The 25845-nt window shown below is 41.2% G+C and overlaps 1 long non-coding RNA gene across 1 annotated transcript; it reads right to left on the reverse strand.

Annotated features, from left to right (window-relative positions):
• Positions 1–681: 681 nt before the first annotated feature.
• LOC134758785 (uncharacterized) lies at positions 682–10330 on the reverse strand. The gene is made up of 3 exons (XR_010134403.1): positions 10295–10330; positions 9812–9855; positions 682–1029 (listed from the first exon to the last, which is right to left on the reverse strand). It is a non-coding gene; the product is annotated as an uncharacterized lncRNA (long non-coding RNA).
• Positions 10331–25845: the final 15515 nt, after the last annotated feature.

A 25845-nucleotide genomic window follows, 5' to 3' on the forward strand; every position in this document is an offset into this window, starting at 1 on the left:
CTAATTTGACATTCTTTCAATTTCAATAGCGCATTTTTTTAAACCACTAGAATCATAAACTCAGAAATCTAAGTTTTCAAAAAGAAAATGTTCTATTTGTTTTTCCAGGAAGCATTGGCTCTTTTATTGGTTGTTGTTGTTGTTCATTAGACTATCTTACTGTATAAATTACTGCGAAGTAATACAAAAATTACAGAGCAGACTGCAGCTGGCCAGCCACTTTACTTCACCTTTCCCTGAACACATGTGGGCTTATTTTTTTGTTTCCATTTCTTTATAGACTTTGCCTGTGAGATTTTCCGCTTGTCTTTGGGTTGCTTTTTTCTTGCTTTTAACTAGGTAAAGCCAAAGACTTTTTTTTTCCAGCCAGCTTCCTGTGGTCCGCCCAGCTTCCTGTGGTCCGCCCACTCTCGTCTTTACATGCTCACTTTCCCACTCGTACCTCACCTACACTTAGTACTGCGCCCACCTCCTCATCTTCCATGCACACATGCACCTTCCTCTCTCCCTCCTGCCCTAGATACCTTCATTTAACCTCAAAAGGAAAACTTTGTTATCACAAAATAGAAGGAATCACCTATTTTTTTCTTTACTCCATAGTACTAAAATTCAGCTATGACAAACATTGAGATTATTATTTTTAAACTCCTGCATAGAAAAAAAGTTTAGATTGGAAATTGATTTTTAATTTAACAGATATGTTTAATTGCAATTTCTATGACCTCACAGGCACCACTTCATGGGATTTTACATCTGAAAGAGGAACATGTGCTCTAGCAGAAGCCAGACTGACATTCACCAGGTCCAGGTCTCCTGACACTGCTGTGCTGAAAAGAGCCGAGCCCTGTGGACAGGTCCGGGAGAATGAGACGCCAAGTAGAGAATGGGAATCCAAGAGACGCCAAGGCTCCAGACGTATGGATGCAAAAGTGATCTTGAAAGTAGAGATCCTCCAATCCTAGCCACCCCAGCTAAAGTCACATGGGTCAAAGATGAACTGCCAAGCCAAGTCAACCCCTCTCCAAATTCCTGTCATGGTCAAAACAAAAAGGTCCTTACTCCACTGTTTTCAATAAGTAAGAAGGTTCTTATTCCTACATCACATGCTTGATGGTGACATGTTGAAACCTTTTCCTTTGATATTAGGAATAAGCCAAAGATTCTCATTATCACTTAACAACATTGTCTCAAAAGTACTGGAAAACAATGGTAAAAATATATATATATATGATTAAAAGGTAAAAAATCAACATTGTCAGTATTTTCAAATGATATAGTTTTACATGCAGAAAGAATCTACACATTAATAATTACAATTAAAAAGTGGGCCAGGCATGGTGGCTTATGCCTGTAATCCCAGCACTTTGGGAGGCTATGGTGGTGGATTGCTGGAGTGCAGGAGTTTGAGACCAGCCTGGGCAACATGGTGAAACCCTGTCTCTACCAAAAATACAAAAAAAAAAAAAAAAAAGCTGGTCATGGTGGTGTGCACCTGTGGTCCCAGCTACTTGGGAGGCTGGGGTGAGAGGATCCCTTGAACCTGGGGGGTAGAGGTTGCACTGAGTTGAGATCGTGCCACCGCAAAAAAATCATAGACAGAGCCAGACCCTGTCTCAAAATTAAAAAAAAAAAAAAGTGGGCATAAGAAGGTTGCTAGCTACAAAGCCGATATATTAAAATCAATAACATTTCTACCAGCCACCAACAGTTTGAAAGTAAAATTTCTAAGAAGATAGCAATATCATAAAAATTCAAATATGTTAGAATGAATCTAATAAAAGATGTATAAGACTTCAATGAAGAAATCAATTTTTGAAAGAAACTTAAAAAAGGTATAAATAAATGGAAAGATGTCATGTGTTCATTCATTGGAAGACTCAATATTGTGAAGATGACTCTGGCTAGTGCTTTTCCTTTGCTGTTATCTTCATTATTCTGTGGTCATAAAGATATCGTCCTACTTTTCCTTCTACGAATTTTATTGTCTTGTCTTCCTTATTAGATCTACAATTTACTTGCAATTGATTTTCTATTATGGTTTCAAATAGGGGTCAAGTTTCATCTTTTAAATTAATAGCCAATTACCTCAGTATCATCTATTGAAAATACTGTCATTTCCCCCACTGGTTCTAACCATAAAGGAAAAGCTGTAAGTTGAAACACATTAGAATTAAGAATTCCCATTCATCAAAAGACAACCTTAGGGACTGAGAAAACAAGCAAATGAATGAGAAGAGGTATGTGCCATACATATAACATGCACGAGGCCATGCATCCAGAATCTATAAAGAACTCCCATGAATCAATAAGGAACAGGCAGAAAACCTAAGACAAAAATGAGAAAAGACTTACTAGGCCTTTGACAAAGAAGGAACATCAATTAGCCAATATGCATAGGAGAGACACCAATCACTAACAATCAGGGAGTGTTAATGTTAATGTTAATCCTCATTAACAATCAGGGAAATGCAAGGCAGAACAGCAATGAAACATAATTAAACAGCCACCAAAACAGTGTAATTTTAGAAGACTGACAATGCCAAGCATTGGCAAGATTGTAGAACCAGTGAAAACTCAAAATATTGCCAGTGGAAAATTATTTTGGAAAAGTGTTTGGCAACACCTGCTAAGGTTAATTACATGCATAGTCTATGCCCACAACCTTTACTCTAAGATGTACATGCCTCAGATACGTGTGCAAATGTATGCTGAAAATGTGTAACAATGGTTCTATCCAGTTCATTAATAACAACCAGAACAAAAAACAGGGCTGGGCATGGTGTCTCATGCCTATAATCCCAGTGCTTTGAGAGGCCAACATGGGAGGATCACTGGAGGCCAGGAGTTCAAGACCAGCCTGGGCAACAAAGTGAAACTCTATCTCTACAAAGAGGTAAATCATTTAAAAAATTGTTAAAAAAAAAAGTCCATCAATGGGAAAATGAATAAATAAATTGTGGTACAGTCATTACAATGAACTACATGACAATCAAAAAGAAAAAGACTACTTCTATCCACAGTGAAATAACATTGAGAGAAAGAAGCTAGACACAAAAGAATATAAACAATATGATTCCATTTATATAAAATAATAGAGCAGTCAAAACTAGATCATAGTGTTTAGGGAAGTGTACTTGGGTCATAAAATTATCACAAAATGCAACCACAATGACCACAAATGGCAGGAGAGTGGAAACCTTTGAGGAGGAATCAGGAATTATTTATTGGAATGGGTACAAGAGGGGATTCGGGATCCCAATGGTATTCTATTTCTTGACTCAAGTGGCAGTTGCAAGAATTTACACTTTATGATAAATCATCTAGCTATTCCATTTTTTTCATGTTTTCCACTGCATGTATGTTATATTTCAAAATAAAAGTCATTTTGAAAAGTGAAAACTAAGCCAGATGCTATGGCTTATACCTGTAATCCCAACACTTTGGGAGGCCAGGGCGGAATGATTGTTTGAGGCCAGGAGTTTGAGACCAGCTTGAGCAACATACTGAGAATCCCCATCTCAACAAAAAAATTTAAAAATTAAGGCCAGGCACAGTGGCTCATGCCTGCAATCCCAGCACTTTGGGAGGCCGAGGTGGGTGGATCACTTGAGGTCAGGAGTTCAAGACCAGCCTGGGCAAGATGGTGAAACCCCGTTCCTACTAAAATACAAAAAAAAAAAAAAAAAGCCAGGCATGGTGGTGTATGTCTGTAATCCCAGCTACTTGGGAGGCTGAGGCAAGAGAATTGCCTGAACCCGGGAGGTGGAGGTTGCAGCGAGGCAAGATAGCGCCACTGCACTCCAGCCTGGGTAACAGAGCAAGACCTCATCTCGAAAAAAAAAAAAAAATTTTTTTTAAAAGTAGCCTTGTGTGGTGGTGCATGCCTATAATCCTAGCTACTTAGGAGGCTGAGATGGGAGGATCACTTGAGCCCAGGAGTTTGAGGTTGCAGTGAGCCATACTGCACTCTAGCCTGGATAACAATGTGAAAGCTTGTCTCTAAATAAATAAATAAACTCTTGTTGAAGATTTTAGTTTTCCTTGAAGTGAAATGGGCAAGCCTGGCCAGGCATGGTGGCTCACGCCTGTAATCCCAGCACTTTGGGAGGAAGAGCCAGGTGATAACTTGAGGCCAGGGTACGAGACCAGCCTGGTCAGCATGGTGAAACCCCGTCTCTACTGAAAATATAAAAATTAGCCTGGAGGCCGGGCATTGTGGCTCACGCCTGTAATCTCAGCACTTTGGGAGGCTGAGGTGGGTGGATCACCTAAGGTTAGGAGTTCGAGACCAGCCTGGCCAACATGGTGAAACCACGTCTCCACTAAAAATACAAAAAATTAACCAGATGTGGTGGCACACACCTGTAATCCCAGCTACGTGGGAGGCTGAGACAGGAGAATAACCTGAACCCAGAATGTAGAGGTTGCAATGAGCCAAGATGGCACCATTGCACTCCAGCCTGGGCAACAAGAGTGAAACTCCATCTCAACAACAACAACAAAATAGCCTGGCATGATGGCACATGTCTGTAATCCCAGCTACTCAGGAGGCTGAGGCAGGAGAATAGCTTGAACCTGGGAAGTGGAGGTGGCAGTGAGCCGAGATTGCGCTGTTGCACACCAGCCTGGGTGACAGAGCAAGACTCTGTCTCAAAATAATAAAAAAATAAATAAATAAAATAAATGGTTTTTCAGGGTTCTGATCTGACAAACACATTAACAGCTCTGGCTCCAGCACTGAGAACAGACTGAAAGAGAGAAAAGACATAAACCAAGAAACCAGTTAAGAGGCTACTGGAATGATCCAGGGAAGAGATTACAATGTCATCTCTTTCGTGGGACCAGAGTGGTAGCGATAGAAGTGGTAAGAAGTAGATGGATCAGGCAGGGCGCGGTGGCTCACGCCTGTAATCCCAGCACTTTGGGAGGCCAAGGTGGGCGGATCACGAGGTCAGGAGATCGAGACCATCCTGGCTAACACGGTGAAACCCCGTCTCTACTAAAAATACAAAAAAAAAATTAGGCGGGCACGGTGGCAGGCACCTGTAGTCCCAGCTACTTGGGAGGCTGAGGCAGGAGAATGGCATGAACCCGGGAGGCAGAGCTTGCAGTGAGCCAAGATAGCACCACTGCAGTCCGGCCTGGGCAAAAGAGCGAGACTCCGTCTCAAAAAAAAAAGAAGTAGATGGATCAAAGTACTTACTCCTCTTTGTCACAATGACCAATCCAGAAAAGAGTACATGTACCAAGTCAAGATAATCAGGAAATTCTGTCTGAAATATTGGGAAAGAGATTTGTCCCGTTTTTCTGGGGTGTCAGCCGTGAACGCTCTGCAAACCTGGAGTTAGCAGTGGTCATCTTGGTGAAATGGTGGAGAAAAGAGATTGAAAATGAAGCCAAAACAGCAGGAAGCAGAGCCCAAGGAGAGAGTGGAAAAAGAAATCTATGCTACAAAATACTCAATCCCACAAATTTTCAAAGATGTATATTTGAGGGCAGGGCAGGTACCTCATTCCTGTAATCCCAGCACTTTGGGAGGCCAAGGTGGGCGGATCACCTGAGGTCAGGAGTTCAAGACCATGGTGAACCATGGTCAACATGGTGAAACCCCATCTCTACTAAAACTACAAAAAAATTAGCCAGGCATGGTGGCGCATGCCTGTAATCCTACTCAGGAGGCTGAGGCAGGAGAATCGCTTGAACCTGGGAGGTGGAGGTTGCAGTGAGCCAAGATCACACATTGCACTCCAGCCTGGGGCACAAGAGCAAAACTCCATCTCAAAAAAAAAAAAAAAAAAAAAAGGCTGGGCACAGTGGCTCACACCTGTAATCCCAGTACTTTGGGAGGCCGAGGCGGGTAGATCACAAGGTCAGGAGATCATGACCATCCTGGCTGACATGGTGAAACCCCATCTCTACAAAAAAAAATACAAAAAATTAGCCAGGTGCGGTGGTGGGCCCCTGTAGTCCCAGCTACTCAAGAGGCTGAGGCAGGAGAATGGTGTGAACCTGGGAGGTGGAGCTTGCAGTGAGCCGAGATAGCGCCACTGCACTCCAGCCTGGGTGACAGAGTGAGACTCCATCTCAAAAAAAATTAAAATAAAATAAATTTTTAAAAAGATGTACACTTGAATATGTCTTGTGAAATTTCAGAATTTCAAAGTATACAGAGAATTCTAAAAGTTTCTCTAAAGAAACAAGAACATTGTTAGATTTCTCATGCAAATTGAGCTGCTGAAGGACATGGGGGCAATATCTTTGAAGTTCTGAGTGAAAATAAATTTGTACATAAAGTTCTGTATCCAACCAAACATACAATCAAGTGTAAGCGCAAAATAAACACATTTTAGACATGTTTGTTTATTCCTTATGTGCCCTACGTGAAAACATTGCTTGGTAAAATAATAAACTGACAAAGACATTTAAAAAGAAAAACATGAGATAGAAGAAGGAAAAGAACATGAGATTAAGATTCAGGGAAAGACGAGCATATAATTAAAAAAAGATGTACACATAAAATACAATCTACTGAAACTGTGCAAGTATAGTTTCCTATTTCTAGCTTGATATCCCTTGAATTGATTTTGCAATCAATCCTCACACATTTGCAGTTACATTTAATTTCAAGTAATGATTTTGTTGGGGAAAAAAGAAAGTACCATTAATATAATTCCTTCTTCATAATCCTTTTTCACTTATTCTCTCCTAAAGTCAGAAAGTAAAAAATGTGAAGTTAATTTTAAAATATTAAAATAACTCAATTACCTGGTAGAACAGAAGGAATTGTAAGTGTGACTGATTTAGAAAGGAAGGGTGTTGTATAGAGATACTGGATGTGATAACTTTGCAGCACATACCATCAGACAAGAAATTGTTAGTGTGCTCTATGTCTAGTTCTCCTCTTCTCCCTCGGCCCCCAGGAAGACCTCCCAGGCCCATGCAGTTAGGAGAGGCCGTGTGAGTTTTTCTGACCAATGGGGACTGGGCAGAGGTGATGTCATCACTTTGTGTCTGGAGAAGAGTATGAGTGCCCCACACCCTCGTTCTGTGTCATGACCAACTCTGAAGCCACCTATTGACACGGTGGTGTTGCAGGATGGTGGAGCTTTCATTAGCCTGAATCCCTGAGTGACTTTGTGGAGTAGAGGATCTCTCCCCTCCTGATGACCAGCACTGAACATACAGTGTGGGTAAGAAATCAGAGTTACAGCCAGGCACAGTGGCTCACATCTATAATTCCAGCACTTTAGGAGGCTGAGGCGGGTGGACCACAAGGTCAGGAGATCGAGACCATCCTGGCCAACATGGTGAAACCCCGTCTCTACTAAAAATATAAAAATTAGCCAGGTTTGGTGGTGTGCACCTGTAGTCCCAGCTACTCGGGAGACTGAGGCAAAATAATCTCTTGAACCCAGGAGGCAGAGGTTGCAGTGAGCCGAGATCACGCCACTGCACTCCAGCCTGGGTGATAGAGTGAGACTCTGACTCAAAAAAAAAGAAATCAGAGAATCAGAGTTACTCGAGAGTTAATTTCAGCATAACACCGTCTAGTCTAATAAGAGCTCCTGTGCCTCATTAAGTATTAACAAAAGTCTTTTCTATATTTCTTCAAGCTCTATTTAAGTTTTTTCTGTGTAAACTAACATATACCCAAGATAGGTAGTTGCCTTTTTTAACAATTTGGCTGGAAGGTAATTTTATTAGGAAAGACATTGATATCTCTACTGAGGATAATAAACTCAGGGAAAATGAAAATGGCAACAGGAAACCTTTCACTTGCTGAGAAAACTTGTTCTTTTCTTTTCCCTTTTCCTCACTGTCTACATATAATAAATGCAGAAAATTTTCTGAGGAAATGCCCTATTAATTGTGGAAATAATCTCGAAAGATTTAGAGATTTTCAGTTAGTACCTCATCATTCTTGAAATTGGATTCTATTTTTTAGAAAGCTATACCCATATTTTTGAGCTAAAATTTAAAAAAAGCAAAAATATTATTAACCAGGAAAACAATAGCTCAAATGTTAACCTGCCCTCTCAATAATCTGAAAAACAGATTCTGTTTTCAAGGAATAATCCCCATATAAGTATTCTTTCAGCCAGTTCCTTTTTTGTAATCTAGTTGTCCACATTCTTGTTCACATTGTTATATTTTGCACACATATGCACAAAAATTATGAGCCTTCAAGAAGAAAATATATGTGGTCATCTATTTCTTCACTGCCAGCACACAAGTTTTTAACACAGAGTTTATTTTAAAATAAGGCAAGAAACCCTTGGAGTCTGAGTTGTTTCTTTATTAGAGGTGTGAGACCTGGCCCCACACATTTCTGTTCTGGAAAAAGTCCATTGACACCTTGAATCACTTGGTAACATAAATCAAAATTAAGCAGTTCTTAGAACATAAGTTTCATAGGCCATAGCAAGTAAAAAATAGTAAGAAAAATATAACCTGATGTTCAAATGCATTCACATAAAACTTCACAATATTTACTGCCCAGCAGGAATATGTCAAAATAATTAGACAAGCATTCTGTGCTTAAGAAATCTATGGAGAGCTCAAAATAATTATGGGGCCAAAAATGTAGGCACATGTGAATGAAAACTAAATATGAACTGTTTGCTCCCACTACACACCCTTGAACTAAGAACTATGTCTGTCACACACCACGGCCTGTCTGGGGGTGGGGGGTGGCAAGGGGAGAGAGAGCATTAGGACAAATACCTAATGCATGTGGGGCTTAAAACCTAGATGACGGGTTGATAGATGCAGCAAACCACCATGGAACATGTATACCTATGTAACAAACCTGCACGTTCTGCACACGTATCCCAGAACTTAAAGTAAAATAAAAACTTTTTAAAAAGAACTATGTCTATAACATATTAGAGTGACTAGATAAACAAGATTCCTTTAGTATTGCTTAATGACAGGAGTAAAAGACGAAAATTGTTAACATGCTTTTGCATCAAGATGGAGGCAACATAATGAGACCCCATCTTTACAAAAAATTTTAAAAATTAGCTGGGCATGGTGGCATACTTGGGAGGCTGAGGTGAGAGAATCACCTGAGCCTGGGAGGTCAAGGCTGCAGTGAGCCACGATCATGCCACTACACTCCAGTCTGGGGGACAAAGTGAGACACTGTCTCAACAACAAACAAACAAGAGTTAAACCAAATAAAAGATGTATACCTCAGTGAGGAGCTAAGACATATAATTCTTTTAAAATCATTTTATAATAGAAAATCAGAGTAATAATGAGAAGAATTACACAGGTATTCAACTCTAGTCTTTCCTAGATCATTAGGAATAAACTTATAAACTTTAGAGGTGGGGACATCTTCAGATTGTTTTACTCTTCTACTATAATTATTAAATATAAATATTTAATTGTTATTATTAGTAAATTTAAATCAGTAAGTACTCCATTTCTAGAGCATTCAGTTTATACTTGGGCATCTAAACACGCAATTGCTTGTAAAATAGACTCTTCACATAATTAGAGTTATAAAGTACTTTGATAGTCATGGTATATTCCTTACTCTTAGAGAGTCAAAAAAAAAAAATCAACCCATAAATAAATAAATAAATAAATTACTTAATTCTCCCACTGAAAAATAATCTTCGGAGGAACAAAGATAGTAATGATATCAACTTCCCTCTGCATAAATCCTAGACTAGGGATAAACATACCTAGGCTAAACTAATTTGATTCACAAACTAGAATAACAAAGTGAAACTCAGGCCTTTCAAGTCATAAATATCACTAAAGAGAAAGAATTCGTTGCAAAGAATTTTCAATTACATACCAAAAAGTTATGAATTTTCTTGGTCCAGTTCTGTTGCCTTTGACCTTTATGGAAAAAAATAAAAAGGGAGAGAGAGGAAAAAAAAGTGAGTCATGAGATTTCTGCCTGGACTCAATCACGTGGGTTAAAATCAGAATCCCACCACATCAACCCCAAGAATAAGCAACGGAACAGTAAGTTGGTCATCGTGATAATGTTAGGGTAGACAGCTAGGCAAACACAAACAGTTCAGGAAAGTCCCACCACCACCACCACCCAGGAATGTCAGGCAATGTTAAACCACCAGGTGATGGTCAGGTAGTTGTTAAACTGGCTCTCTAAAATAATAATTGGTGGCAGCTGGTGCCAGGGACAGGCAGTCTCCCATTAGATAGGAAACACTTGAAGCTGGTGATCAGCAGCTTCCTGATAAGATCTCAGGAGATGGCGAATGGGCCCAAGTGTGTGTACTAAAGGGCAAAATGGCAGAGTTTAGCATATGACCTCCCTCTGGGAACACTCGACTGGTAAGGGAAAAATGCCTCAAGCGAGCATGCATGCAACTTCAGCAAACACACTGAGCATGCTCCCCTCCCAACGGCTGGCAGGCCATTGCGCATGCGGAAAGCCCGCCCCAAGGGAAGAATCAGGGTAGGAGAGACAGAAACCCCTGTACCATGCCGATGTATAAAACCCCAAGTCAAAGATCAAACAGGGTACTTGGATCTCTCAAGTTGTCCGCTTGGCACTTTTCCAAGTGTACTTTACTTCCTTTTGTTCTTGCTCTAAAACTTTTTAATAAGCTCTCACTCCTCAAAAACTTGCCTCAGTCTCTCACTCTAAGTCATGCCCCTCAATGGAATTCTTTCCTTCGAGGAGGCAAGAATCAAGTTGGTGCAGACCTGCACAGATTCACCTCTGCTAACAATAACTTCCCACTGTCTCTCTCAAAATACGAAAACAAAAGTTTTCTCTCATAGAAAAGAACATCTGGGTAGCAAATTATCAAAAAATCACTAAACTGAGATCCTCAACATTGAATTTTTTCTAAAGAGGACAGTAAAAATAATGTTCTATCCTTTTGAACACACCCCATGATACATTTTTACTTCACTTTTAAATACCACGAAAGATGTGCACATAGATTGAGAACTTCTATCTATTTTCCTGGAATTTTTCCAGTGGGAATATATTGCTTTTTTTTTTTTTTTTTTTTTTTTTTTGAGACAGAGTCTCACTCTGTGGCCCAGGCTGGAATGCAGTGGCACACAATCTCAGCTCACTGCAACCTCCGCCTCCCAGGTTCAAGTGATTCTCCTGCCCCAGCCTCCTGAGTAGCTGGGATTACAGGCACCCGCCACCACGCCTGGCTAATTTTTGTATTTTTAGTAGAGACAGGGTTTCGCCATGTTGGTCAGGCTGGTCTTGAACTCCTGACCTCGTGATCCACCCGTCTCGGCCTCCCAAAGTGCTGGGATTACAGGCATGAGCCACCGCACCCAGCCCAGTGGGAATATATTTCAAATTAGTAACAATAATTCTATTCATTGCCTAAAAGCATACATTTATAAAAACACAGATTTTTCTTTTTTAAAATCTATATATTTGCATCTCACAGAAAAATAAAATTGTAGGAAAACATGTTCTGCAAAGGACATATTTCAAGATCTGTATTTTAATAACTCAATCTACTTGAGTACTTGGACTTTTTTCTTTTTAAATTTTTTTTCCAAAATTTTATTTTGAAAATGTTTAAAACTATAGAAAGCTTGTAGGAATAGGTAGCAATGAACACCTAGATGGCCTTCACCTTGATTCCCAAATTATGACACTTTTCCACATTTGCTTTATCTCTCTGCATATCTAAATATTTTGCTGAACCATTTGAGTCACTTGTAGACATAAAGATGGTTCACCCCTATATACTTCAGCATGTACCTCCTAAGAGCAATGATCCCACTATAGTTATTAATAATGATCACACTCAGGAAAGGTTTTTTTTTTTTTTTTGAGATGGAGTCTCGCACTCTCGTCCAGGCTGGAGGGCAGTGCACAATCTCGGCTCACTGCAAGCTCCGCCTCGTGGGTTCACGCCATTCTCCTGCCTCAGCCTCCCGAGTAGCTGGGACTACAGGTGCCCACCACCACGCCTGGCTAATTTTTGTGTTTTTAGTAGAGATGGGGTTTCACCGTGTTAGCCAGGGTGGTCTGGATCTCCTGACCTCGTGATCCACCCGCCTCAGCCTCCCAAAGTGCTGGGATTACAGGCTTGAGCCATCGCGCCCGGCCACACTCAGGAAATTTTAAATTGACAAAATGCAATCACTATACAGTCCAAATGTTCCAATTGTATCACTGATGTCTGTTTCAGTGTGGAAGATTTGTTATATTTTATTTTAAATCCTGGATTTAATCAGGGATCACCAAGGCATGTCTACAGTCTCCTTTTACCTTTCAGGACATGTTTTTGTAGAGTCCAGGCCAGTTGCTTTGCCTAACACCCCTCAATTTGGATTTGACTGATTGTTCCTTCACAACTAAGTTAAACATTTTTGGCAGAGGTACTCACAGGTTGGAATGCTTTCCTTCTTTGTATACATTAGGAAAACCACATAACAGGTTGGATTAATATTTTCTTTCAATCACTTAGTAACACTTAGTGATTGCCTCCTATAAAGTAAATTTAGTGTCACAGTTTGCAATTTACAAAATGCTTTGATATGGATTAATTTATGAAATTTGCACTACAATCGCCTGAGGTAGGTTTTTTATTTTGGTCATCTTTCCTCTTTCGAATAGAATTTTATCCAAGTTCATACAACCAGCAAGTCTAGCTCAGTGGCCAAAATTTAAGTATAGAATTACCGTAAAAATCACCGTAGAGTAAGAAACTCTATTTTCAGGTCAAATAAATCTAGATCCCTTTTTCTCTTTTGTAACCTGTACTCCCTGCTGTCCAAACTCTTTGCCTTACAGTTCTTATTTTGTTGTGTTAAACTACAAGGTAGTGAGGTATCATGATTTACCTAAACATTTTTTCAACCATAATTATTTCAAATTATAAGAGTTCAACCAGAAACAGTGGAAAAAATGGGTATTAACTTAAAAGTGGACGATATGTTAAAATAAATGAGTATTAGCTGTATTGACTAAGCTAACACTCAAAGTGATTGGCTTTTCTTCATGTTTTTGCCTTTGCTTTGGTGCAACTAATGATATACCAGTTCTTTCTTTCTCCCCAGAACAAGATCTTATGTCACTTCCTCCTACATTCCAAAGCAATGAAAACAGTATTTCCTGAAGGAGTCATCTGTATGTTTACAAAAACTTTCCAGCATATTAAATTAGGTAGTTTTTCTTATTTACTTTTTGCCTTGGGGGACTCACAATCGCAGTGCTGTTTAGTTTAGAATGAAGTCAAGAAAAGTTTGGGAATCGGTGTATGTAACTTGAGTCACAACCTATAACATGAATCTCTAAATAGACATTCCAGCCAGAAAGAGAAACAAACAGGTTTCCCAACCTATAGGTCAAGGGTACTGAAGCCGGCAAAAGCCAGACAAGGTTTAGAGTGATACTGAAATCTAAAAAGCAATACCACCCAAGTCCAGGTCAGCACAACTGCAGATGCTTATCTGGGTGGCATCAGACTCAGATGTACCATCTCAATCACTTTCAGTACAGAAAGATCTTCAAGAAAATAGGGTGCAATCGTCCACTGACAAAAACCACTTTACTAAGCCTCAAGCTAAGATAACAGATCAAGATCCATTTACTGCTTCATCCATGCACCATTTCTCTAACACTCAGTGATCTGAATATCTCACTTCAAAGCAAAAGAGCAATTAGAGCCATTTAAAATGTCTGAATAATGAGTGTGATATTATTGTTACTGTCCAGTGTTCAATTTCATAAAGAAGCAGGAACAGACTCCTGAAAAATACCCGGAGAAAAAAATGAACTATCTTTCCCACTTCCACAGAGCTCTTCGAGCATTACATGACTTTCTTTTGAATTGGCATATTATGCACCCCCTAAAAGAAAACTCTACACTTTAATCCCAAGAAAAGCATTATTCTTATTCTTCATTTGAATTATTTTTTAGGCCAAATACAGTAAAGGAAGTTGCACTGATGATTGTGCTTAAATATATAAATTGTGGCAAGACAGGGAGCAGCAAGAAATGTTTCAACTGTGAAGTCTTTAATAGAACATGTATCATTCATTTTTCCCCACTAATCCTCAACAGACTCCTATTATCTTCAGATAATAAGACAGGCTGCCTGCCATTAATTTAATCACTGTAATTTCCTAAGAAATAAAGACTGATGTCTATTGAAAATTATTCCAATTATGTCTTTGAACATGAGTTCAAAACTGGTAAAATTACCACTTTCAATAATATATTAACCTCCTAATTGTTATTAGTTATTCTCACAATCCTCTTAAAGCAAAGAATGACATTGGGGCCCAATTCTTTTATTCAACTTTGAGACACAATTATTTTTAAAACTTTGCTCAAGTTCAACCCACTTCAGGTGTAATCTAACCCTTTAAAATACATCCTAAGAAGCAATTTATCTGCTTAAAAACAAAAACTGGGCCGAATCCTTTTTATTGTATCATGTAAAATCAAACTATGTAACCACTTGAAAATAAGTAGAAGTAGGTAAAAGTAAGGAAATCTCACAGAAACACCAATGATAAAAGTACTGGAGGCTGGATGCAATAGGTTATGCCTGTAATCCCAGCACTTTAGGAGGTCAAGGCTGGAGGATTGTTTGACCCCAATGAGACAGCCAAGTATAAAGGGGTTTCCCGAGAACCTTCGACCGGCCTGTGCACAGGGAGGTGTGTGCACTGGGGTGCAGCCATGAATTTCACACCATTTGCAGAGCGGAGGATTCTGGCTTCCCCTGTTCTGGGGTGGTAACTGGGAATTCAACCTATGAGGCAGGAAGCCTACCAGCAGAACTCTCACTTTGCTGAGAGTCCCTGTTTCTCTTTTTATTTCCTTTTTGCCCAATAAACCCTGCCCTTCTCACCCTTCAAAGTGTCTGTGAGCCTAATCTTTCATGGTTGTGTGACAAGAACCTGGCTTTTAGCTGAACTAAGGAGAAAGTCCTACACCACCAGGAGTTCAAGATCACCCTGGACAACAGAGTGAAACCCCATCTCTTTTAAAAAATAAAATATAAAAATTATTTTTTAAAAAAAGTACTTGGCCGGGCGTGGTAACTCATGCCTGTAATCCCAGCACTTTGGTAGGCCGAGGCGGGCACATCATGAGGTCAGGAGATGGAGACCAGCCTGGCTAATACATTGGCCAGGTGTGGTGGCAGATCCCTGTAGTCCCAGCTACTCAGGAAGCTGAGGCAGGAGAATGGCGTGAACCCAGGAGGCGGAGCTTGCAGTGAGCTGAGATCACGCCACTGCACTCCAGCCTGGGCAACAGAGCGAGACTCCGTCTCAAAATAAAAATTAAAAAAAGTACTAATAGCCAACATTTATTAAGCTCTGATTATTTAATTTGTACAGTCATGTGCTAGATGCTGCTCATGCATTAAATATTCATTTTCACAGCAACCCCGTGAAGGTGGTGCTGTTCTTACAAATGAAGACCACTGCCCTGGCATCTGCCGCTGTGGCTGCTGTCGACTGCTCTGTTGGCAGCTGCCACTCCATTGCTCATGGGTAGCTTCCATGCTGCCCCCAACCTCCTCTGGACACCCCCATCTCACCGCACCCCGCCACCAACACACACACACCTCTTTCTGCTCATTACTTTGACGAGGACTTTCCATAGTGGCACACACTTTGCTGTGAGCATTGGTGGCACACACTTTGCTGTGAGCATTGCTCGGGGAACAGAGGGCACAGGGGGTCTACGTCAGCGACGACTGCACAAGGATCTGCTGCCTCTTCCCACACTGCTAGACTTCTTGGCTCATCTTGGCTTTTGCCAGCAGCCCCATGGCTCTCCCTCCAGTCCAGCCTTTTGTGGATCTGAGTCCATCAGCTAAGTCTGTACATGTCTAAGCTAAAACTGCAGAGAAGTTTAGCCTCTCTTCCCCAGGGCTTTGGGACTCTTGCAATACTCCCAGTCATGCCTCTGTCCTGAACTGTCTGGAGCTCTCTGACAGCCAGGAGGTGACTGCCAGTCACATGTGCACACGCACACACACACACTCTTAGCAGTTGGCTGGCTGCCACCTAATGTAGCAGGTCATGTTAGCACACTGTCTTCCCTGACACTGTTCAAAATATTAGTCCCAAATTATTAGCTATATGAAGGAGCTGACAGCTACTACTCTCAAACTTCTCAGTGTTCTGAGTCTAAATATGCTGTGGGCTCTGTGCATACATTTCATGAGGATAAAGGAAGCACAGGGAGATAGTGAAGAAAGGAACCAAACAGGAATGAAGGGAAAGGAGCCCTTTTGGGCAAGCAGATTCCAAGGGGTGCTCTTGTTGGGCTTTGACCACCCAGAGGGCACCAAGAGGACAGGAACACCAGAGGCAGGGGAAGAGCTGCTATAAGAAGAGGATGTAAAGAAGACAAGGGAGTGTGAAACACAAAAGTCACTTCTCGGATCCACTGTTGCCTTCTCTGCTTCTCCTAGAGGCCAGCGCCACATCTTTTCACCTGTTTAGCTCACCCTCAACTCCACCGCACGCCCTAGAAACTCCCAGCCTAGAGATTCATTTTTGGCAACTACCGACACCCAGGAAAAACTCTGTCTGTATCTCTCCTTGACCAAAACGTATGTACCACCTAAAATGTTGTTAAAACGAATATCGGCCGGGTGTGGTGGCTCACGCCTGTAATCCCAGCACTTTGGGAGGCCGAGGAGGGCAGATCACGAGGTCCGGAGATCGAGACCATCCTGGCTAACACAGTGAAACCCCATCTCTACTAAAAATACAAAAAATTAGCCAGGCATGGTGGTGGGCGCCTGTAGTCCCAACTACTCGGGAGGCTGAGGCAGGAGAATGGCTGAACCCAGGAGGCAGAGCTTGCAGTGAGCGGAGATCACCCCACTGCACTCCAGCCTGGGCGACAGAGAGAGACTCCATCTCAAAAAAAAAAAAAGAAAAAAAAAGAGTATCATCCTCAACGGTTTTGGATAAAAACAGAAAAAGAACATTAAAGTGAGAAAGGCTGACAGGGCCCCAGCCACAGAGGAAGTCAGGAGGATTGGATGCAGAAGGGTTGGATGCAGATCCTAAATGTGCGATATAAGATGACGCTGCTCTCTCTGCTTCCCTACTGGTCCAAAGTCATTACATTTCTTTTTTTCTTTTCTTTTCTCTCTCTCTCTTTTTTTTAAATAGGGTCTCACTCTGTCACCCAGCCTGGCATGATCATGGCTCGCTACAGTTGCAACCTCCCCAGGCTCAGGTGATCCTCCTGCCTCAGCCTCCTGAGTAGCTGGGACTGCAGACACACACCACCACACCTAGCTAATGTTTGTATTTTTTGAAAAGACGGGGTTTCACCATGTTGCCTGGACTGGTCTTGCACTCCTGGGCTCATGCAATCCACCCACCTCAGCCTCCCAAAGTGCTGGGATTACAGATGTGAGCCACCGCGCCCAGCCCAAAGTCATTACCTTTCTAGGTGTTTGGTCCTTCTGGCTTGTAGCAGGTTCCTGACTCAGCACCCCTACCATGAGCATATTTTAAACCCCAGGTTGACGTGCAGGTCTGGCAATGCTATTGGGCAGCCTACATTCAGGGCTCATGGTCACCATGTCCTCACTCTGATTGTGGCTCTGCCAATAACTACAGCATCTATTCCACTTTTTAGAAAACTATGTTGCTTTGACATTTACAAATACATATTTGCATTGTTGTAAGCTTAAAAATGCAAAAGAAAAAGTTAATAGAGGAAAACAAAAATCACCATCATCCCCAGGTCCACAGGTACCCACTGTGAATTCACTGTGTATTTCCTGTCCACTTTCTTCTATTCATTTTGAAAATTTGTAACATAACAAGGGTCATTCTGTACATACAGTTTTGTGTCTGCAAGGCCTAGTCTTAGAGCTCTGCATGGACGGGGATGACAGCTTATATTTTGGCTGCTTGAGAAGTCACATTTAGATCTTTGCATCACAGTAGAGGCCCTGACATTCCACTAACTTTATCAGGCATGGATGAGATTTTGGACAGCACTCTAATGAGCCGCAGTGCTCTGAAGAGCATTCTTTTCTTATCTCAGCTGTTGAGCGTGAGGTCCCAGGGTGCAGAATAATGTGAAAGTCCACATGAACATTTTCAGTGTTTGAAAACCAGCATATAAAGCACAGAAGTGCTTCTAAGAACAAGGTCAGGAACACTTTTGAGGCTCAATGGGTAGGGTTATCCAAAATAGTTTATTTCATCGTTTAGCATTTCTATGTTCTTTTAAATAAAAGCTACATAAATGGCAGAATGCAAAGATTGTTTCAACTAAAAATTCACTGTTAGTTAAAAAAAAATGTCAGATTCAGGATCCTCTGGCCCAATTTCAGAGAACTATAAAAACTTTTTCTAAGAAAACATTTTGAGAACACGTTACAAAATATATTGTAATAAGCTTTCAGTTACACACCATTTTGATTTAACAATTTCCCAAGTGGTCCCCAAAATGTCTTTGCAGAGTTGGTTCCTAGAGAACCTCTTAATCATAACTTAACTAAATGTAAGTCAGCAGTTTCACTTTGACTTTGCAAACATTTCATGAGTTATTATAGTCAATTATATAATCTCGAATCAAGAGGGCATTGTTATTTGTTCATTGAAGAAACAGACTGTGCCCTGCTAATTCAACTGAAAAATGACTCAAACCCAAAGAAAGCAAAGAAAATGGAGAGCACTCTTCCTTTAAAGAGAGAAGAATGGTTAAGAGTCTCTTCTTTCAACAGAGAATGAGTAACTCTTACATAGGTTACCAACATTATGGGCTGGGCGCAGTGGCTCACGCCTGTAATCCCAGCACTTTGGGAGGCTGAGGCGGATGGATCACCTGAGGTCAGGAGTTTGAGACCAGCCTGATCAACATGGTGAAACCCCGTCTCTACTAAAATACAAAATTAGCCAGGCATGGTGGTGCATGCCTGTAATCCCAACTACTTGGGAAGCTGAGGCAGGAGAATTGCTTGAACCCAGGAGGCGGAGGTTGCAGTAAGCTGAGATAGCCCCATTGCACTCCGACCTGGGCAACAAGAGCGAAACTCCATCTCAAAAAAAAAAAAAAAAAAAAAAAGATTACCAATATTAGCATTGTGCACATGCATACACACATAATCTAAGGAAGAAGAATGCCAATGTTCCTCTTTATCCCAGGATGTAAACCCAAAGAGTTTAGGAAATACTGCTATTTCTTTCACAAATCAGTTGTGAATCATTCATGCCTTAAAATCCTGTTGTCAGTGGTTAGCATCCTAAAGCCCCTCTCGGTCCTCCCATGAGTGCTTTATTAAGCTGGGATAAAGCTACTCCATGCCCAACAATAAGCAAGGCTCTGTGCAGCTGAGAGAAGAGACCAGAGGACAATTGCTGAGAGCCTAGGGGAGGTGGGCGGGTCCACACTTAGCAGTTTCACTTGGGCTGCAGGGCATACTTTCATTCAAAGAAAGAGTCTTTCATGGAATCAACGCAAATGCCCATCAATGACAGACTGGATAAAGAAAATGTGGCACATATATATCATGGAATACTATGCAGTCATAAAAAGGAATGAGATCATGTCCTTTGCAGGGACATAGATGAAGCTGGAAACCATTATCCTTAGCAAACACTGCATGCTCTCACTTATAAGTGGGAGCTGAACGATGAGAAAACGTGGACACATGAAGGGGCACAACACACACTGACTGGGGCTTCTAGGGGAGGTGGGGGTACTGAGAACATCGGGAAAAATAGCTAATGCATGCTGGGCTTAATACCTAGGTGATGGGCTGATAGGTGCAGCAAACCACTGTGGCACACATTTACCTATGTAACAAACCTGCACATCCTGCACATGTATCCTGGAACTTAAAATGAAATAAAATAAAAAATTAAAGATGGATTGATGGATGGATAGAGGAATGGATAAAAGGACAGATAAGCAATAAAGCAAATACCACAAAATGTTTAAAAAAAGAAAAGAAAAAAGAAAGTAGTCTATGACTTAAAAAAAAAAAACTTGGAAAACTGTGAATCTATACTCTTCAATTTTGCAAAAATTTAGCAATTCTGTGCCCGAATCATGTATAACATTCATCAGTTGGCATATTACTTTAAAAATGAAACCCCGAAGTGAATGAAGACTTCACCTCACCACTCATTTTCCAAGCCCCATGCATGGAGGAAGCATTTCTCCCATGACTGCGAACGGTGTTTTGTCTTCCCTCCCAAAAGGAAAGAACAATTACTTTACAACTTCATGAAAGCTGAAATGCAGGCAGACCTCTTTGTGGGTAAAGTCCAAAGCCGATGCAATTTTAGGTTAAACATAGAGTATTATTACTTATTCTGATTCTTCAACTGAGCCTCTGAAAATATTTATTTTCTATTTGTTTAAATGTAGGTATTGAGAGACATGGCTTCCTTTTTTCTTTCCTTCTTAAACAAATGATCAGATGTGGTGGCTCATGCCTGTAATCTCAGAATTTTGGGAAGCTGAGGCAGGAGGATCGCTTCAGGCCAAGAGTTCCAGACCTGCCTGGGCAACATATGATGACCCACATCTCTACAGAAAAATGTAAAAATTAGCCGGGCATGGTAGCGTGCACTGTAGTACTTAGCTACTTGAGAGGCTGAGGTGGGAGGATCCCTTGAGTTTGGGAGTTTAAGGATACATTGAACTATGATGACAACAGCGCACTCCAGCCTGGGTGACACAGTAAGACCCTGTGTCTAAAAACAAAAAAAAAAACACTAACGATATCAATAACAGCAACAAAAAAAGAAGCAAAGTAGATTTTTCCCCCTACCCCCAAAAAAACATAAAGTCCAACACATAAACACCATATTCCCCATGGGCTTTGAAGAAGCAGACATTTTATGCCCCTTAGCAAATTACTCTTGGATGAAATTGGCAGCACTCTACTTCTTTAGGTAAGTAAATAAAGATTGTTATATTTGAAAACAATAGCTTTTATTGTTATGAACTAGGAGTGGCTTTAATGGAGAAGTTGCCCTGTTACTTGACCACTGAAAAGGAAGAGCTACAGACCAGCTATTCTAAACCCAAAGTAATTATTTTGTTAGACTTAGCTCCACATTTAAGTGGCTTATAATCAATAAATCTATAAAACAAGTTAACTCGACCACTTACTAAAACATATTTTACAGTCAATTATCTTGGCACATACACCCAAAAGTTATATTAATCACACTTAAAATATTACATATATGCTGTATTTAAATTTTAGAGTTGAAATCAACATGTAGTCACACCTGTTTAGATTTTCCAGGTTAAAATCATTGTTGTCGTAGTCTATGGTCTACATGTGTATCCCTGATCCCTCACATTATAGTTTGGACTCAGCTGAGATATGAGGAAGGAATGATGAGGGAAGGGACCAGCATTCTTACGTGGATCGTCATCTCCTGGGGCCATGCACTGGTAGGATCTAGAGGTTTGTGATGTTCCCAAACGGTCATGAAACTCTTGGGCACAAGGGTTGAGGCTATCTGATCCAGGCACCCCTTAAACCTTGAAATATTAGCATGGTGTTTTGATAAATGTGTCTGTGCGTGTACCGTTCTCCAGGCTACGAAAGCACTTGTTTAATCTGCAGCATAGAACAGGCTGCATTCCTATTTAATGCTAGGAACACTTAAATCCAACTGGCTGGTTCTCAATCCATGTCAAAGGCTCAGTTACAATAAACAGTATTTATATAATATTCTTAAAGGTACATCTATTACTCTATATCCCAGAGTTACTTATTGAGTCCTGGGACTTCGGGGGATCATGATCACTGAAATTGTGTGGATAATTTAACGTGATATGTGCATTTACAGCTTTCATCATAGTCTCAAATTGAACCAGGACATATAAAAAGTAAGAATCACTAATCTACATTTTAAGATTAAGTATCTCAAAGGAGGTAGTACTAATAAGTAAAAATAAATAATACCTTATACTCTCAAAAGGTTAAAAAAATACTAAATATTTTAAATCTAGATTCTAATTGAGGGTTTGAAGGCATTTGGAACGGAATAAACAGCATGGTGCCTGAGATTTACGATTTGTTGGTTAAGACATCTATTTGAGCGCTCATGGAGTTTTGCTGATTTGCTGATTCCTTGTTGTGTGCTGGATGTGTGAGTTTATAGATAGACAACTTCCAAATAAATGAGATTCAACTACACTTCATTTTCTGTGGAAACCATCCAGAGAGTTCTCATTGCTCACATTTGTGGATCTATATACCAATGCAAAGAAATGTTTATTCCAGTCTTTATCTGACAGCTAGCTTCTGTTATTGAGTTAAATCTCCTGAATCCAGTAACAGAAACATTTATAGACCTTGACTCCACAAACCACTAGGTTCTGCTGTCAGAAATCTCTGAGTCACCCTCACTTCGAGAGGCAGCAAAACCAAATTTTCCCACTTCCTCTTTCTTGTGTGCTTTATTTGTCTCATTTAGTTGTAACCACATGATATGGTGGGAGGAGTCTGGACACATATGGAAATCCTGCTTCTGCCTCCCACTAGCTGTAGGACTTTGGATAAACTATTATTCTCTCCAAGTCCCAGCTTTTTCTTTTCTTCTCTTTAGGGGGGGAGGGGGGTTTTGCTGTGTCTCCCAGGATGGAGTGCAGTGGCATGAGCTCAGCTCACTGTAGCCTCAACATCCCAGACTCAACTGATCCTCTCACCTCAGCCCCCCAAGTAGCTGGGACTATAGACATATGCCACCATGCCTGGCTAATGTTTATATTTTTTGTGGAGACAGGGCTTCACCATGTTGCCCAGGCTGGTCTCGAACTCCTGAGCTTGAGCGATCCCCCAGCCTCGGCCTCCCAAAGTGCTGGGATTATAGGCGTGGGCCACTGTGCCTGGCCCAAGTCTCAGATTTTTCATCTGAAAAGTGACTATAACTTAGGACCCAGGGTGCTTGTAAGGATTAAGTGACATAATTTTCATGAATTACCCAGTTGTCATCAGGCACTTAGTAGATGCTTAATAATTACTTATTTCTTATCCTTTCCCATCTTCCTTTATTTTGTGTATTGACTCTGCAACACCCAAATATACGGATCACTATTACTACTTATCATCTTTAGTGAGGCAGTGTTGACCAGCAACCCAACAGCTTTAGTAAATCTTCCTAAGTTCCCATCAGATTTTGAACGCAACTATATTATATCTATGATAGCACTTTTTTTTTTTTTTTTGACAGAGTCTCGCTCTGTCACCCAGGCTGGAGTGCAATGGCACAATCTCAGCTCACTGCAGCCTCCGCCTCCCAGATTCAAGCTATTCTCCTGCCTCAGCCTCCTGAGTAGCTGGGATTACAGGTGCATACCACCACGCCCAGGTAATCTTTGTATTTTTAGTAGAGACGGGGTTTCACCATGTTGGCCAGGCTGGTCTCAAACTCCTGACCTTGTGATCCGCCCACCTCGGCCTCCCAAAGTGCCGGGATTACAGGCATGAGCCACTGCGCCTGGCCTATGATAGCACTTTTCACTTTGTCATTTGATTACTGGTGTACATATCCATCAGCTCTCAGAACACGAGAGGGTTGTTTTCTGCAAAACCTCTCCAATTTTAACGACATAATACAGGAGGGGGAGAGACAAGAATGGCTCATTCACCCTTCTCCTTTTTATCATTTGTTTTGAAGAGAAATAACACAAAAAGAGAATGATTCTCATACATTCTTCTGTAACAACTGTTGCCCTACTCTAAAATGTACTCCTGGCTGGGCACAGTGGCTCATGCCTGTAATTCCAGCACTTTGAGAGACCAAGGCAGGAGGATTGCTTGAGTCCAGGAGTTCGAGACTAGCCTGGACAACAAAGTGAGACCTTCTCTCTGCAAAAAAATTAAAAAATTAACGAGGCATGTTGGTGCACCTGTGGCCCTAATTACATGCGAGGCTGAGTCAGGACAATTGCTTGAGCCCGGGAGGTCAAGGCTGCAGTGAGCCATGATTGTGCCACTGCACTCCAGCCTGAGCAAGAGAGCAAGACGTTGTCTCAAATAAAAAAAATAAAATGCACTCCTTAACCAGGCAAGGTGGCATGCATCTGTGGTCCCAGCACTCAGGAGGCTAAGGCAAGAGGATCTGGGCCCAGGAGTTCAAGAGCAGCCTGGTGCAACATAAGAAGATCCCACTTTTGTAAAAAAATTAAAATTTAGCCTGGTGTGGTGGGGCATACCGGTAGTCCCAGCTACTTGGAAGACTGAGGTGGAAGGATCACTTGAGCCCAGAAGTTTGAGGCTGCAGTGAGCCATGATTGTGCCACTGCACTCCAGCCTGGGTGACAGAGCAAGACCCTGTCTCAAAAAAATTTTTTTAATTAAAAAATAATAATAAATAAATAAAACATACTTTTAAAATACATCAATAAGCAGCTTCACCAGGATAGAACAAAAGTCTGCTCTTCCTTAAAGAGTACAGTATTCGTGCCAATTTTTTCAGACTTTATTCATGTTGAGAATACTTCCTGAAATCACTCTCTTTTTCAATTTTGTGTGATGCAATTTAATAGACAGATAAACTTAGCATGAATTATTACAGGAAGGGTTGGCATCTCATTCATCTGTGTTCCCAACTCATAGCCCATTACTTAGGACACTAGTAAACATTGAATAAATGAATAAAAGAAGACATCACCATTTATATATTCTGAATGAAGGTTTGCTTGTATGAGTTGATTCTGGATCTGATATGTAAGTATTTGGATTAGAAGCCAGAGATCCTGAAAAGCAAGAGGCCAATATGACCAAATCCATAGACAGTCAGTTACCTATTGAAGGCTCTCTGCTGACCTAATAACACCACGCTCAGTTCATACCTGGGAAATTTCCCACCTGTATCTCCAGTTTGGAAAAAGAAAAAAAAAATCATCATCTGCATTTCTAGACCAAGTCAACCTGATTTTTAACATAAGAAAAGGCCGGGCGTGGTGGCTCACGCCTGTAATCCCAGCACTTTGGGAGGCCGAGGTGGGCAGATCACCTGAGGTTGGGAGCTCAAGACCAGCCTGACCAACATGGAGAAACCTCATCTCTACTAAAAATACAAAAGTTAGCTGGGTGTAGTGGCGCATGCCTGTAATCCCAGCTACTCGGGAGGCTGAGGCAGGAGAATCGCTTGAGCCCAGGAGGCGGAGGTTGCAGTGGGCTGAGATTTTGCCACTGCACTTCAGCCTGGGCAACAAGAGCGAAACTCTGTCTCAAAAAAAAAAGAAAAGAAAAGAAAGAAAGAAAATATGTGAGAAGGCTGGTGCCTCCTTGCTGTTACTCAGCCCCCTCCAACTCAGAGTTTACCCAGTCAGGTGTCTGTCTTGGGACAAAAAACCAGCAGGAGGTCAATAGGCTGGTGCATGTCATCTGCTTTTAAGTGATTTGAGCTCCCTTTCTCCTTCCCCTGCTGTTCCCACCCCATCAGTAATTCTACCATGCATTCTTCTCTGTGCATTTGTCTATTTCCACAGCAATCTTTCAGGCCCTCCTATGCTCATTCTTCTGCCTGTATCTCTGTCTTCTGCCTCCTGCTGTACCTATCTATCCTACATACACAAGCATATACTGCCAGAATAATCTTTCACAAAAATCACATCTCACTGGTTTAAAAACTAAAATCACTAATAGTTCTCCATCCCGGGCTTTCCTTTTCAACCACTGAAATTACCCCCAGTGTGATGGTTAATATTGTGTGTCAACTGGATTGGATTGAAGGATGCAAAGTATTGTTCCTGGGTGTGACTGTCAGGGAGATCAACTTTGAGTCAGTGGACTGGGAGAGGCAGACCCACCTTCAATACGGATGGGCACCATCCAATCAGCTGCCAGTGGAGCTGGAATAAAGCAGGCAGAAGAAGGTGGGAGAAATGGGCT

This window comes from Gorilla gorilla, chromosome 5 (assembly GCF_029281585.2).
Source record: "Gorilla gorilla gorilla isolate KB3781 chromosome 5, NHGRI_mGorGor1-v2.1_pri, whole genome shotgun sequence".
Lineage (NCBI taxonomy): Eukaryota > Metazoa > Chordata > Mammalia > Primates > Hominidae > Gorilla > Gorilla gorilla.